Genomic DNA, 14423 nt, shown 5'->3' on the forward strand with positions numbered 1-14423 from the left:
CCTTCTCAAATGAGAGCTTCTCATCCCCCACCAAGTTATAGAAAGGAAAACAAAACAAAAACATTTTGATGTCCTGGTATCATTTTTCCTATTTCAGGTGCCCCAGTATAGACTGAGTAGAGAGTTTATAACTTCATATCTTAAGAATAAACAAAAAAAAATTAGAAGGTTTAATACCTAGAGATTTGACATTTCTTTACTAACATCCCCCCTACCCCACAAGATGTTGGTGTTGATTACTTTTTTGTTTTGGATTAAACTCTGGTGGCTCAGATGGTAAAGAATATGCCTGTAATGTAGGAGACCCAGGTTGGATTCCTGAGTCAGGAAGATCCCCTGGAGAAGGATATGGAAACCCAATCCAGTATTCTTGCCTGGAGAATTCCATGGACAGATGAACCTGGTGGGCTACAGTCCACAGCATCACAAAGAGCTGGTCACAGCTGAGTGACTAACACTTTCACTTTTCACCCAGGTGTAAAATATTGTATTTCACATATTCATTACTGAATGAATTTACTGAATTTACATAATATTCATGAACATAATTTTTTAAGTTACTCTGCCAGCAAAACTATTCCTCCTTCCTTAACAAATAGAGCTGCTCAATGTTAATCAACGATTACCATGAAGAATTCTTTGTTTTAAAACCAAGATACCACCATTTGGTTCCTCTTGAACAAAGGAATTTATTGTTCTACCAGATTTTCTTTTGTTCTGAATAGAAAAAATTTTAAACTTAGTTGGATATTCTTTAGGGGTTTCTCATTCTTTCAATTTCAGTATTCCTCTCGGAAGAGAAAGGGAATGTTCTCTTTTTCATCAACCAGACCGATACTAGTTTGAGTATGAAATGCAGCCATGTCCAAGCTTTCAGGAATGGGAGGAGCTTTTTCCCTCAGGGGACAGAAGGTGAGATTTTCCTTTTGTCTTTAACCGTTTAATAATTTTAATTTCCCTGATGGCTCAGTTGGTAAAGCATCCAGCTGCAATGCAGGAGACCCTGGTTCGATTCCTGTGTCAGGAAGATCTGCTGGAGAAGGGATAGGCTACCTACTCTAGTATTCTGGCCTGGAGAATTCCATGGACTGTATAGTCCATGGGGTGGCAAAGAGTCAGACATGACTGAGCAATTAAAAAGAAATTAATAACAGAGCATAAACCACTCCTTTTTTTTTTTTTTTTGGCCATACCTATGCTTGCAGAACTTCTTGGATAGTGGATAAAACTTGGGCCCCCCTGGGAAGCACCGAATTTTAACCCTGGACCACCAAGGGAAGTACTTTTTTAAGAATCATTTTTACATACATGTTTGGAAGTGTGTATGCTTCCAACTGAATACCATGAGATAGCAAAGCAAGCTGCCTCCTTGATTCTGATCTAGCTAGCAATAGGCACCTGGATTTCAGTTGGGTTTAGATGAACTGTGCAATAACTTATATAGTAAGACTGGGAACTTAGGAATCAAACCACACTGTGATTTGGGTGGATTTTGCTCTTTTGTGAGCAGCTTAGTAGGTGGGGTCAGTCTTTCAATTTACTTAAAATTTTACAGGGAGTTTTCCTGTGATAGCACTGAGTCATTTCTCCTCAATTCATTCATCCTCACAGTTGGGTAATATACCTTATGGTACAGGTCTATCATAAGGACCAAATAAAATGTATACGTTAGACGCTGCCGATAGTGCCTGTGGGCTTCCCTGGGGGCTCAAATGGTAAAGAATCCGTCCACAATGAGGTAGACCCAGGTTCAATCCCTGGGTCAAAAGATACCCTGGAGAAGGGCATGGCAACCCACTGCAGTATTCTTGCCTGAAGAATTCCCATGGCAGAGGAGCCTGGCAGGCTGTAGCCCAGGAGGCCGCAAAGAGTTGCACACAACTGAGCAACTAAGCACACACAGCGCCTGGGACATAAGAGCTAAAGGGTTGTTTCTTGATCACTTGACCCCTATATGGTTCCATTGCTAAACATTTGTTCTTAGTAATGTTAGGCTACAATAATATTTTGTCATCCTCTTCCTGACCTCCCCCTGGAAAAAGAAGAAAAGCCACAGCTAATTAAGAACAGTCAATTAGGGGACTGGGATATATACATTTATTGATACTATGCATAAAACAGATAACTAATGAGAACCTACTATATAGCACAGGGAACTCTATTCAATGTGGTAGAGTTGACCTAAATGGGAAGAAATTTCAAAAAAGAGGGGATATATATATAACCATATAGCTGATTCACTTTGCTATACAGTGGAAACTAACACAACATTGGAAAGCAGATATACTCTAATCAAAATTAACAAACAAAAAGAACCGCAGCCAGTATCTGCAAAATGTAAAATGGACCACACTGATAAGATGGTAGAGATCATCCGTACTGTTGATATGGAGAGCAAGAGATCATTGTGAAAGAAGTCTCATGGAAATTTCCTACCGACATACACCATCTGAAAAAAAATGTTACAGATATTCATGCACACTGAACTGGCAAATAAAAACTTCTAGACAAATAGCCCTAATTTTAAATCAATGTGAAGGTTAGCAGAGCAACAAAGAATGCCTACGCTTCAGACAGAGGCAGTCTCCAGGAGAAGAAGAGTCCCTACATGAAAAGATATTACGTCTCTCTTCAAAAACCTCAGTCAATTCAGTTCATTTAGAAAAAGCCCCCAAAAGAAACATTTATAGCATACTTTTCATATTGTGTTTGGCTTTGCTTTATTTTCTGAACAAATATGTGTGGAAGCATATATGTGGGCTTTATTTTCTTTTGGATTCTTTTTTGGTATTTTATGAGATAATGTTGGCTCTTCCCTTATGGAGAAAACTGAAACAATCAAAAGGGATTTTACCCAGTCTCAATACCACACTGGCCACCCCATCAGCACTGCTCCCCCTAAACATGCCTGTTACCACTGATGAAAATACCTGCTTTCCTGGATGCCAAATCTTCTACCTGGATCTTAGATATTATCACTGCTTGCCAACCCAATGAAATTGCTTAAGGAACCCCTTCTATCTTGCCTAAAACATTCATCTGTCCCTCTTTACTGGATCATTTTCAGCAGCACACAACCATATTGGTGATTCTCCCAATCCCCCACAAACACAAACACCAGCACCACCAACACACCCTTAGCTGGACCCCACTTTCCTCACCTGCTTCCCACCCATTTCCCTGCTTTCTTTGGCAGGAGCTTCAAAAGTTGTCTTTCTTCACCATCCCAATTCTTCTTTTACCATTCTCCCTTATGCTACTTAGACTAGACTTTAACCATCACTGCTCCACCAAGCATGTCCTTGTTACAGTTCTTCAGTTGTGAACCTCAACAGTAAGTTTGGAGTTTTCATCTCATTTGACCTATCTGCAGCATTTAACTCTATTTTTACTCCCCTCTAACTGATACATTTCCTTCTCTTGGCTTTTTAGGACACCATCCACTCCCAGTTTCTCTGCTTGGATTGTCGCTCATTCTCAATCCCTCCTTCACTTGACAATCTCATTCAGCCTCACAACTTTCAATGCCATTATACTGGTGACCCCATCTTTAACCCAAACACATGCCATATACTCTCATAAGCCCCGCATGTGCATAAGCAACAACCACCTTGACATCTCCCATCAGGTATCTAATAGTCATTTCAACCTCGGTATGCCCAATTCAAGATCCCAACATTCCCCACAAACTTGATCTTCCTGTAGCCTTTTACCTGTCAACTGACAGCAATTTCACCTTTGTAGCTTCTCAGGTCAAAACCTTGATTTCTTTTCCTTTGACATTCTCCAGCCAATCTATCATGAAATCCTACTGAACTTCAGTTTCAAAATACATACAGAACTGAACTGCTTCTCACCATCTCTAGTGATCAATAAATCCATGGCCCAAGCCAGATCATCTCTTGGTTTATTTACTGCATAACCTTGTAATTGGCCTCTTAGCTCCTTCCTAGTCCTACTCACTATGTTCTAAACACAACATCTGATTAGGTCTTTTTTTGAAAGTCAACATTTTGCAGTGACTCTTATTTCACTCAGATTAAAGCCAACATCTTTTTTAGTGACCTATGGTCTTGACCTTACCTCAATGTCACCTCTCCTATCTACCATTATTTCCCCTTCACACATTTGACCTCAGCCTTACTGCTCTCTTTGCTTTCCCTTAAATATGCCAGACCTGCTCCTGCCCCTTGGCCTTCACACAGGCTATTCTTTCTGTCTAGGACACTCTTCCCTAATACATGCTTATAGTCCTATCTGTCTCAGGTCTTTGCTTACGTGGCCCCTCTATTTAAAAATGCAAGTATGCATGCAACCCTCTGGGGCCAGTCCCTGAAGTCCTGAATCTTACTACCCTGCTTTATTTTCCTCCCGTCCACAGCATCTACGACCAGGAACTTAATATATTGCTTTATGTATTAAGTTCACTGTCAGCCTCAGCTAGAATGTAGTCTCTGCAAGGGCAGGAATTTGAGCAGATCTAGGTCATGTCTTTTCCTAAACATCTGATTGAAAATAGTGCCGGCGTATGTAATCACTCAGTGGGTATCATATTGAATTGAAATGCATTGGATGAAATAGGCTTCCAGTAACAAAAAGAAATCCTGAATTGATAACATCATGTCTATAGGAAATAAGTGCTCAGCTTAAAATAGCTTGATAGAGAATTGTTGTCCACGTACCTGGTCCATTTTCTGGGAAAGAGAGTATGGAACTAAAAATGACAACCTGGGAAAAAAAATGGAGACGTGTCTTCCCTCTTTTGCTTTTAAAGATTCAGGTAATCTATTTTCAGAGGACTCAAGAAGGAATTTGGAAAAGACCACAACAGTGTGTTCTAAAAAGCCATGAAGGAACTCGAAGTTTAACTTAAAAAAAAAAAAATCTGGCTATAAGTTAACCATAGTTCTATTCAGACACTCTGACCCATGGATGTCCACCTAGTGTTTGTGCCATTGATAGCTATCTAGTTCCATTTTATTAAAGCAGTCTCAATAAAGAGGAGCAATGCATGAGTATTTGTTTATACCACCCTTGAGAATCATAAGGGAGATCAGGAAACACAGCAAGTTCAGCGTGAGGTCCTTGGACCTGCAGCATTAGCAACACCAGGAAACTTGTTAGAATCGCAAATTCTTGAGACCCATCCCACCTCAAATCTACTCTGTCACAAACTTTGATGACAGTGCCCAACTACCTGTGAATTAACAACTCCTCCAGATAATTATAATGTCTACTTTAGACATTTATGGGAAGCTGTGGTTTAAGAAACATGGAGGAAACAAAATGAGAGACATCACAATTGTTCACTTTCAAGTTTACAAAGATATTTTTTAAAAAAACAAGTCAACATTAGAATACAGATTTCCCTCACTGATAAATGTAACACACTCCTAGGTCATCCAGCACCCAACACTAACATTTATGAAATACTCTTTCTGGGCATTCTGCTTCAGATTAACGAGAAAGTAGAATACTCACATATTCCAGGAGCCTAATTTAATGATTTCACAACGCTCTGAGCTACTTGGCTCTTAGCTCTTCCTGTTAAGATTTATGAACCCAGATTGCAGCAAACCATTTTTCAAATTAGCTTCAAGCTGACAATTCCATTTCAACAATAAAGACGACCGCAATGGAATGTGAATTAAAGGAAAAAATAGATATTGAGGGTTGGATAAATTTGTCAAAAATGACATACTAATTACAAATATTAATCCACAAGTAGGTCACCAAGAGTCCTTTTGCTTTGATCATTTGCTTGATAGAGGATTATGACATAGAGACCACCAGTTCGTAAAGTATTTATTTAAAAAATAGAACCCTGCCTGGTCTGTGAAATCCAAAACCAATATTCTGTAAAGTCCAAGTTCCTGTAACTCTCACATTCTCATTAGTTCTTTAACAGTAGATACATATCCCATTTTTCTGGATGACATAACAAAGCTCAGTGACCTATCCAAGGGCACACTGTTTTGGACAAAGTCAAGACCAAGTCTTAGATGTCTGGATTTTCTTACGGATGCCAATTAAATATAAGAAATGCATGTTAAGTACTTGCTCTGTGCCAGACCATGGATAAGGGGAAGGCAATATAAAAATTTCTGACATAGTCCCTGCCATTAAAGAGTTCAATTCAAGAAACCCTGTCTCTTTGATCATTTAATACCCACCTTTGTAAGTTCTGGGCTTCCCTGGTGGCTCAGCTGGTAAAGAATCTGCCTGCAATGTAGGAGACCTGGGTTCAATCCTTGGGCTGGGAAGATCCCCTGGAGAAGGGAATGGCTACCCACTCCAGTATTCTGGCCTGGAGAATTCTATGCACTGTATAGTCAATGGGGTTGCAAAGAGTGGGACACGACTGAGCAACTTTCACTTTGTATGTTCTAGCAAAGTGAATGGAATGGTAAAGATGGTTTATGTCAACACTAGAGAAATCTTGGACCAGCAAGGGACTGAATCATGAGGTGTCCCAACACCCTTAAGCAACCACACACCATTCAACCAAGGCACCATGTACCTCTTGATGAAGGATTTAAAAGTCCCCTGTCCTGTCCCATTAATAGTTCATGCCCAGAACAAAATAGGGACATACCATGTTGGAAAAAAAAATGATAAGCTTGCAGAAAGGCAGTGGGAATTGGAGTTCTGGGTCAGAGAAGATGGAAAGCTATCTATGAAGAAATCACATTTTACAATGAAAAAATAACATGATGCTCAGATACACCTTCAAACAAAGCCATGTTCAGTTCAGTTCAGTTCAGTTGCTCAGTCATGTCCAACTCTTTGCGACCCCATGAGTCGCAGCATGCCAGGCCTCCCTGTCCATCACCAACTCCCGGAGTTCACTCAGACTCATGTCCATCGAGTCAGTGATGCCATCCAGCCATCTCATCCTCTGTCGTCCCCTTCTCCTCCTGCCCCCAATCCCTCCCAGCATCAGAGTCTTTTACAATGAGTCAACTCTTTGAATGAGGTGGCTGAAGTACTGGAGCTTCAGCTTTAGCATCATTCCTTCCAAAGAAATCCCAGGGCTGATCTCCTTCAGAATGGACTGGTTGGATCTCCTTGCAGTCCAAGGGATTCTCAAGAGTCTTCTCCAACACCACAGTTCAAAAGCATCAATTCTTTGGCGCTCAGCCTTCTTCACAGTCCAACTCTCACATCCATACATGACTACTGGAAAAACCATAGCCTTGACTAGATGGACCTTTGTTGGCAAAGTAATGTCTCTGCTTTTGAATATGCTTATCTAGGTTGATCATAGCTTTCCTTCCAAGGAGTAAGCGTCTTTTAATTTCATGGCTGCAGTCACCATCTGCAGTGATTTTGGAGCCCCAAAAGATAAAGTCTGACACTGTTTCCACTGTTTCCCATCTATTTCCCATGAAGTGATGGTTTAGAAGTGGTATATTCTCCCTCCATTACGTGCTTCATTATCTCAGGATAAGGTTGAGTTTGGGGGTCTATATTTTTCAAAACACTACCAGCCCTGCTTTAAAAAATGTTCAGGTCAACTCAAGAAACTCATGGGACTGAGACTTGGAGACCTAAGTTCAGGTCTCCATTTTACCTCTGACTGGCTTTATAACTAAAAGGAAGATTTGTGTGTGTGTGTGTGGGGAGGGAGGGGGATGGGAATGAAAATAAGAGAACCTCAGATAATCTTTGAGGAACTTAAAGCTTTCCATAGAATATTAGAAGCTACATAAATATGAGGCCATATTTATACATTCATTCAATATTTATTCAGCAGTTGTGATATACTCTGAGTGGCACTAGGTCCTGGGGGTACCCAAGCAGATATAACAAAGTGTTGGCACTTTTAATTCTAGTATTAGAATATCTGAGGAACACCCTCAGAACAGTAACCCAAAATGACACAAAGGAGGGAAAAAAATTAGATGTAAGACAATTTTTTAAAATGAGTTGAAATTGCTTAAATAGAAAAATAAAAACACTAAGGGGTTAAGTGATAATTACCTTCAAAAACGTTTATAATCTCATTTTAAGATGAACATCGGCTAGACAATATGAAAGATGAAAAAGAAAAGTTAGCTTCGAACTATAGCAAAAAAAGAGGGGAGAAAACAAGGAGGGGAGGTTTTGGAGAAGAGATTAGGAAGAGAGAACTTTTCTGGAACCCTGGAGCTAGCTATTGAATTTCTTTGCTGCTCTGCTTAAGATATTTTGGAAGTGATTAGCTAATTCTTTCTCAATGGGTTTAAAGATGTGACTAAAAGTGGGGTGCTGGAATAGCCTTTTTTGTTTTTTGGTTTTTTTTTTTTTTTTGGAGTTCCACTTCTAATGCTCTATGAATGGTAACTAGGTGGATTAACAGTCTGTTTTCTTCCATCTCCCTTATTTGGCTGATCTGTCTTCTTCCAGATTTGGAAACTCATAGACATCGCTATGAAATGTATCACAGACCGTGACTCACTACAAAAAGGACAAGTGTATAAACTGCCTTACCAGTGAAAAATCCTTTGCTGCCCTCCCTGTCTTTTTTTGGGACAAGACTTCAGTTTTTTCTCTCTGATTCATATCCTGGGGAAATCAAATCACAAAATGGCTATGTTCAATAAAAGATATCTCCAGCTCACCACACTTTCAGAATGTAAATTCTTTTCAATCTAGATGTTCATGATCTCTACCCACCCTCATAAAAAAAGCCCTTTCTTCAGAAGACTTTGGTGCCATTTAAGAGAGAACAGGGACTTCCCAAGTGACTCAGTAGTAAAAAATCTGCCTGCCAATGCAGGAGACGTGGGTTCAATCCCTGAGCCAGGAAGATCCCCTGGAGAAGGAAACAGCAACCCACTCCAGTATTCTTGCTTGAAAAACCCAATGGACAGAGGAGCCTGGCGGGCCATAGTACATAGGGTAGCAAAGAATCAGAAATGACTAAAGTGACTTAGCATGCACGTGGGCTCCGTTTATGTTCTAGACACAGAGATAGTAAGCGCAAAAGAGGAGCTGCTATCCTCACTCACATTCAGCTTCACGTAAAGTATTTTTAAATCAGTTCAGATGTACAGAGCACTACATATGAGACTCTGAAGATATTGTGAAAGATATAAACGTATTGTACCTACCTTCAATAAACTTTAAATTCTAGTTGGCAGAGAAAATACATATATGAATGGACTAAGGTCAGTTACAAAGCAGAGGTGAAATGATATCCTATAAACTAAATAAATTCTGAACCCGTGCAGGGAAAGCAGTGATAGGAGGAGAAAGTCAATCAATGAAAGCAGAGAAGAGGAATAAAATGAAGCACATGATGAATGGAGTTGATCCCATTTCCATTATCTTCCTGTTTTGTCGATAGAAAGAAAAGATACTTTGGGGAGCCTATGGAGAGAAAACACAACCTTAGCACTTAGTACAAAGGTTTCATTAAAGATATGGCTTATGATCAGAGAACAATGGAAAGACTGAAGGATAGAAAAGGATTTTTCTGTGATTATAACTAAAACTACTAGTTATTACTCTTTCCCTTGCCAAATAGGTTTCCATAGGGTTCCATCAAACACTAGCCATAATAGTTATAAATCAAACCCATTCATATTCTCTACAAAAAAAAAAAAAAAAAAAAGACAGAAGGGCAGAGGGGAGGGAAGAAAGTCAATCTCAATATTTTCAAGGGATCTTCCACGAGATCTATCCAGTCTAACAAAAAAGAAGAAAATTTTTTTTTTCTGAATTAATCTTGGAAATAAGTTTTACTGGATGAAGGGACTAGAATGCCAAACGCTGGTTTTAGCTCTCCTCCCTGCAAACCACTGTTGAAAAGAATCTTTGGAATGGTAGCAAGTATTCCCTATTGACAAAGTTGTATCTAAGCTCTAGTCAACTTTTCTCCAATCTAAGACATAGACTTCAGCCTTTAACTGGAAGATTCACTGAAGCTTCTCTGAGAATAGCATTTTCCAAACTGCACTAAAGAGGAACAAGAAGTATAAAAGATGCTAATGAATATTACTAAATAAAACAGTTCTACAGTCAAATAACTTTGGGAAAGCTGAGTTCAATATTTTGTTGCAGCCTTAGATACAGGCATATATATTCTGTATCTTCATTGGGGACATACTCAGAATTTCTCAAACTGATTTGACCTTAGAATACCCTTTTATTTTGTGGAGCTTGTAATCCTATCTCATAGGTCTAGTATTCCAAAAAGGAGCCACGTACTCTTTCCTTATGTAGTTTTAGAAAGGAAGAAAGAAAGTCAAGTGGCTCAGTCGTGTCCGACTCTTTGCGGCCCTACGGACTGTTGCCTACCACGCTCCTCCATCCATGGGATTTTCCAGGCAAGAGTACTGGAGTGGGTTGCCATTTCCTTCTCCAGAGGATCTTCCCAATCCAGGGATTGAACCTGGGTCTCCCACATTATAGGCAGACGCTTTACCATCTGAACCACCAGGAAAGTCCAAGTTTTAGAAAGGCGAGGTTAGAAGGTGAACAGAAGGTGGAGAAAGAAAACTACCCGCTGGCCACGGCTTTGACCTTATGCCTGGGAGTGACGAGCCTTTTCTTTCATGGCCTCTGGGTTCATCACTGAAGTGACAGTTTCTAATGCCTCGTTCCATGATTTTCAGGGCCACTCTCACAGCAACATGAAGGAGCATTAGAATTACTCTCTCCTACAATCATCAGATCAGGGTTGGCCTTGGTGGTGAACTTGGGGACACAAGGCAGGGGTTTCTTTCCATGCTGTGGTGGCTAAGAGCTCTGGAAAACTGAAGGAGCACATGGAGTGAAAGATTTGGTAAAGAATCTGCCTGCAATGCAGGAGACCCTGGTTCGATCGCTGGGTCAGGAAGATCCCCTGGAAAAGGAAATGGCAAACCACTCCAGTATTCTTGCCTAGAGAATCCCATGGACAGAGGAGCCGGGTGGGCCACAGTCCATGGAGGTGCAAAGATTCGGACACAACTAAGTGACTCACGGAGAGAGAGAGAGTTATGCCTAAACCGCTGGACAACTAAAATTTAGTGTTTCATCCCAGTCTCTGACATATACTCAAAGACTCCAAGTGCAGATTCCTTCAGTGGAATCTGTTCTGTACCTACTGGCTGTACTTCCCTGCCTTCACACCCTAAGATAGATTCACCCAGAATATAATGGATCACGCTCTTTCAGATCTTCTAGATGAGTGTAACTTCTTAAAATGCCATCATTATTTATGGTGATTGAAAGAGGAAACAGAGGCACCGAAGGGAAGGTTTCATCTCTTAGAGAAATACAGTTAGAAGGGGTCCCTAGGTAAACCTTCTGTCTACAGGAATATAGCTCACTTGGTAGAGAGAACACTTTACAATCACTACATCCAAATGACTTAATTCCTACTCTATCACATGGCCAGCTGAGTCAGTCTGCCCTATCCTCAGAGTCAGAAATGTAGGAAATGTCAGTCAACTCATTAACATGTGATTCATTTTTCAAAGGCATTAAACCACAATGTTTAGCCAGCAAGTAAAATTAACATAATTCTCAATGTGAATATTGTATCTTTCCTTGTAAGTGTATTTATTCATTTTCATATTTCCAAATATTCTTGTCAATTAAGAACTCTCTTGTAACAAAAAACAGATTTAAAGAATAGCAAGTTTGTACCGTGCTTTATGGTTTATGAAGTACTTTCATTTGTGTGTTATTTTATCCTCAGTATGACTCTGAGAGATGAATCTTAGCATTTTCACTTTGTGATATAGAAATTAGAGATTTGAGGTATTACCACTAAACTCACAGCTGGCAAAGTGAGGCTGAAACCCAGCCTCTCTGCTTTCAGATTTAGCACCGTCAACTCCCCGCGAAGTGACGCAGTGCCCACGTGTCCTGAAAGTGAAAGTGTTAGTCGCTCAGTCATGTCTGACTCTTTGTGAGCCCACGGACTGTAGCCTGCCAGGCTTCTCTGTCCATAGGGATTATCCAGGCAAGAATATTGGAGTGGGTTGCCATGCCTCCCTCAAGGGGATCTTCCCAACCAGGTCTCCCACATTCCAGGCAGATTCTTTACTGTCTGAGCCACCAGGGAGGCCCAGGAGTCATAAGCCTGTGATTACACTGTGCTTTCAGGGATCCCTGAAGAATGTCCCCTCCCTCTAGACTGTACAACCACGTTCAAGCCTATGCAACAGAACCCAGCACAGACCCGGGATAGGCCCTTTCTACCTCCCGGAAATTCTCCCTGGCCCTCCCCACCCCGGTCCTCGCTTAGGAAGGAGCCTCCCCTGTGTGCCCTGTGCTCCTACGGAGCAGTGTGGACATCCGTGGAGGACTCACACCACCTCACTATACTCCAGGTGCCTGTTTATCATACGTTTCCCACTTGACCTTGGTCATGTTGAGAGCAGTGACCTTGGGTTCCTTCTCTTCTGACCTTCCAGAACCTAATACACAGTAGGCTGTCAATCACTAATAAATAAATAATCTAGTAATTAAAGTAACACAAAACCAATCAAGGCAGTTGGGGCCTTTGAGGAGCCCCCAGTCTCTTGGGGAAGATAAACCTATCAACAGACCACAGCAGGCAACATGAGGAGTCGTATAGACCCGGGATGTGCTGGGTTCTGTTGCAAGTTGGAGGAAGGGTGTCTGGAAAGGGTTTGAATCCCTGACTCGGGCTATTTCTGGAGTGTGATAGACCCTTGCCTTGGCTGAGGTTTGAGCCGGGTTTCTGTCTCCTGCAAACACAAGAGTCTGGATCAACACTAAGACCTTAAGAAAATAGCCCACAACATGCACAGAGTTAGGGGCCAAGCAGCTCCTTGATATTTTGTTTCTCAGATTGGCCTTTTCCCAGCATCGAGTTCAACCTCTTTATTTAAAGATGGGGACACAGGCTGGTACACTTTTCCCAAAGTCAGCCATCCAGCGCAACGCAGAAGCTGAATTCTCTCCCAGAGCAGTGTCATATCCACACAGACTGCTGCCTTGTTGCCACATGCTGGGCAATTAGCCTCAAGGTAAGAAGTGATCACAGGGTTCATATTTGGTGAAAATATCGAAACGGACAAAGAGTTCATGACCTGACTGTAAACTGATGCCATTATTGTTAAATTCTATACATATAAGTTAAATATAATATATAAATAATTCTAATATAATTAACTCTAATTATAGGATATAATTAATGCTATAAATATAAATTTTGTTTAATTATATAAATAGCCCCTGGCATGCACCTGCCCTTGCGGTAGATGGGTATTTTGAGACAAGGCGCACTCCTTGACCTCAAGTAGTTCACCAAGTAGAATGAGGAATTGTACAGCTAACCAGAGCTCACAGACCCACAAATTAGCCATCTGGGAGAATATGTACTTGTTACTTTTGCAAGTGCTGGTAAATCTCCTTTGAACTAGTTATGAGCCAAATAAAAATGTCACCTCATCATTTCACAGCTGCATTGAAATTCATTTTCAATCAAAAATGTTATCATTCTGCTGGACCAACTGGATACAGCACTTGGTTTGTAGAAAATGCGAAATAGCCTCCAAAGACAACCATTTCCTCCCTCTAAGTATATTCAAAAGAATATGCTATAGGTTCTGAGGTCTAGTGTAGACTAGGAGGTTCAAAGATATTTTGCCTGAGGCTAGGCAGTATCACTGCCCTGGAGGGAACTATACTATTCAGGATGGGCAGATTCTTATGTATTGTTAAAATAATGACTTCTAGAATTTATATTAAATTTCCAGACAGGCATATATCTGCCTGGAGGCAGATGCCAATAACACCTAAGTCACCTTGAGTCCCTTCCAACTCTGTGATTCTGCAGCTGCTTATACTGGATTTCTCCAGGTCTGTGATGGGCTGAAGAGCTATTTCTGTCCTAGTTCTTTCCCTTATATAGGTCAAATCCCATTCCAATGAGTACCATAACAATAACCACCTCATGGCCGGGTTCTTTAAACTGATAAAATGAGAATCAAGCGTGACCTCCAAGCCAGAGTTGGCTGTGACAGAATTTGACCTGGATATTTAAGCAAGGAGGCAGCCAGTGTCTTCAGTTTTAATGTTCATAGCACTGGGCTACTGCAGGACAGTCAGAGGTACAGAAAAATCATCTGTGAGTTCACACCACAGAACTCGGATCCCTGAAAACAGTGACCCCAGTTGCCCAACAGGCACTGCAAAATCAGAAAGTCTGGGGACTCAATGGCACGAGTCTCTGTGTGAGAAGAGTCTCCATTTTCTGGTAACTCCAGCCAAAGAATACCAGGCCGACTTGTGCATTCCGTTTCAGGTCTATAAATAAGCCCTCTTGTCACACTGGTACTCCTAAACCTGAGCATTCTCTCTCTATTCTTTACTAGTAGGGTAGGATCCATGCTGCTTTTCGACTACGTTCTTTCTCTGAATGCAGTGCAAGCTCCCTCTGGCCCCGTAATGTTTCTTTTGCTGCTGCTGCTGCTGTT

General features: G+C 41.0%; 1 long non-coding RNA gene across 6 annotated transcripts in view; it reads right to left on the reverse strand.

Moving 5' to 3' along the window:
* The window catches only part of LOC105602212 (uncharacterized), a 305023-nt gene that overhangs the window by 92028 nt on the left and 198572 nt on the right, over nt 1-14423 (reverse strand). The gene's annotated exons all lie outside the window — the stretch shown is intronic.

Source organism: Ovis aries, chromosome 15, assembly GCF_016772045.2.
Source record: "Ovis aries strain OAR_USU_Benz2616 breed Rambouillet chromosome 15, ARS-UI_Ramb_v3.0, whole genome shotgun sequence".
Lineage (NCBI taxonomy): Eukaryota > Metazoa > Chordata > Mammalia > Artiodactyla > Bovidae > Ovis > Ovis aries.